At 67.4% G+C, this 2500-nt stretch overlaps 1 pseudogene; it reads left to right on the top strand.

Annotated features, from left to right (window-relative positions):
- Positions 1-2500, top strand: part of LOC146177432 (uncharacterized) — a 53054-nt pseudogene that overhangs the window by 10523 nt on the left and 40031 nt on the right.

The following is a 2500-nucleotide window of genomic DNA, read 5'->3' as shown; positions in this document are numbered from 1 at the left end:
GCAGCAGCAGCAGCAAGCAGCAGCAGCAAGCGGCGGCAGCAGCAGCAGCAGTGGCAGCAGCAGCAAGCAGCAGCAAGCAGCAGGGAGCAGCAGCAGCAGCGGCAGCAAGCAGCATGCAGCAGCAGCAAGCAGCGGCAGCAGCAGCAGCAGCGGCAGCAGCAACAGCAGCGGCGGCAGCGGCGGCGGCAGCAGCAGCAGCAGCAGAAAGCAGCAGCAAGCGGCAGCAGCAGCAGCAGCAGCAGCAAGCAGCAGCAAGCAGCAGCAGCAGCAGCAGCAGCGGCAGCAGCAGCAGCAGCAGCAGCAGCAGCAGCAGCAGCAGCAGCAGCAGCAGCAGCAGCAGCAGCAGCAGCAGCAGCAGCAGCAGCAGCAGCAGCAGCAGCAGCAGCAGCAGCAGCAGCAGCAGCAGCAGCAGCAGCAAGCGGCAGCAGCAGCAGCAGCAAGCAGCAGGCAGCAGCAGCAGCAGCGGCAGCAAGCAGCAAGCAGCAGCAGCAAGCAGCGGCAGCAGCAGCAGCAGCAGCAGCAGCAGCAAGCGGCAGCAGCAGCAGCAAGCGGAGGCAGCAGCAGCAAGCGGAGGCAGCAGCAGCAGCAGTGGCAGCAGCAGGCAGCAGCAGCAGCAGCGGCAGCAAGCAGCAGCAGCAGTCAGCAGCAGAGGCAGCAAGCAAGCAGCAGCAGCAGGCAGCAGCAGCAGCAGCAGCAGCAGCAGCAGCAGCAGCAGCAGCAGCAGCAGCAGCAGCAGCAGCAGCAGCAGCAGCGGGCAGCATCGGCAGCTTCGGCAGCATCAGCAGCAGCAAGCGGCAGCAGCAAGCAGCAGCAACAGCAGCCGGCAGCAGGGCGGCGGCAGCGCGGCGGCGGCGGCAGCAGCAGCAGCAGCAGCAGCAGCGCAGCAGCAGCAAACGGCAGCAGCATAAGCAAGCGGCAGCAAGCGGCGGTGGCAGCAGCAGCAGCAGCAGCAGTAAGCAGCAGCAGCAGCAGCAGCAGCAGCAGCAGCAGCAGCAGCAGCAGCAGCAGCAGCAGCAGCAGCAGCAGCAGCAGCAGCAGCAGCAGCAGCAGCAGCAGCAGCAGCAGCAGCAGCAGCAAGCAGCAGCAGCAGCAAGCAGAAGCAGCAGCAAGCAGCAGCAAGCAGCGGCAGCAGCAGCAGCAGCAGCAAGCAGCAGCAGCAGCAAGCGGCGGCAGCAGCAGCAGCAGTGGCAGCAGCAGCAAGCAGCAGGCAGCAGCAGCAGCAGCGGCAGCAAGCAGCAAGCAGCAGCAGCAAGCAGCGGCAGCAGCAGCAGCAGCAGCGGCAGCATCGGCAGCATCGGCAGCAGCAGCAAGCCAGCAGCGGCAGTGGCGGCGGCAGGAGCAGCAGCAGCAGAAAGCGGCAGCAAGCGGCAGCAGCAGCAGCAGCAGCAGCAGCAAGCAGCAGCAAGCAGCAGCAGCAGCAGCGGCAGCAGCAGCAGCAGCGGCAGCAGCAGCGGCAGCAGCAGCAGCAGCAGCGGCAGCAGCAGCAGCAAGCGGAGGCAGGCAGCAGCAGCAGTGGCAGCAGCAGCAAGCAGCAGCAAGCAGCAGCAGCAGCAGGGGCAGCAAGCAGCAGCAGCAGTAGCAGCAGCAGGCAGCAGCAGGCAGCAGCAGCAGCAGCAGCAGCGGCAGCATCGGCAGCTTCGGCAGCATCAGCAGCAGCAAGCGGCAGCAGCAAGCAGCAGAAACAGCAGCGGCAGCAGCGGCAGCAGCGGCGGCAGCAGCAGCAGCAGCAGCAGCAGTAAGCAGCAGCAGCAGCAGCAGCAGCAGCAGCAGCAGCAGCAGCAGCAGCAGCAGCAGCAGCCAGCAGCAGCAGCAGCAGCAGCAGCAGCAGCAGCAGCAGCAGCAGCAGCAGCAGCAGCAGCAGCAGCAGCAGCAGCAGCAGCAGCAAGCAAGAGCAGCAGCAAGCAGCAGCAGCAAGCAGCGGCAGCAGCAGGCAGCAGCAAGCAGCAGCAGCAGCAAGCGGCGGCAGCAGCAGCAAGTGGCAGCAGCAGCAAGCAGCAGGCAGCAGCAGCAGCAGCGGCAGCAAGCAGCAAGCAGCAGCAGCAAGCAGCGGCAGCAGCAGCAGCAGCAGCGGCAGCATCGGCAGCATCGGCAGCAGCAGCAACAGCAGCGGCAGTGGCGGCGGCAGGAGCAGCAGCAGCAGGAAAGCGCAGCAAGCGGCAGCAGCAGCAGCAGCAGCAGCAGCAAGCAGCAGCAAGCAGCAGCAGCAGCAGCGGCAGCAGCAGCAGCAGCGGCAGCAGCAGCGGCAGCAGCAGCAGCAGCAGCGGCCAGCAGCAGCAGCAAGCGGAGGCAGCAGCAGCAGCAGTGGCAGCAGCAGCAAGCAGCAGCAAGCAGCAGCAGCAGCAGGGGCAGCAAGCAGCAGCAGCAGTAGCAGCAGCAGGCAGCAGCAGGCAGCAGCAGCAGCAGCAGCGGCAGCATCGGCAGCTTCGGCAGCATCAGCAGCAGCAAGCGGGCAGCAGCAAGCAGCAGAAACAGCAGCGGCAGCAGCGGCGGCAGCGGCGGC

This window comes from Amblyomma maculatum, chromosome 10 (genome assembly GCF_055883805.1).
Source record: "Amblyomma maculatum isolate TAMU_Amacu chromosome 10, ASM5588380v1, whole genome shotgun sequence".
NCBI classification, from domain to species: Eukaryota; Metazoa; Arthropoda; class Arachnida; order Ixodida; family Ixodidae; genus Amblyomma; species Amblyomma maculatum.
The sequence above is the reverse complement of the archived record's forward strand: the minus strand, read 5'-3'. Positions and strand labels throughout refer to the sequence as shown.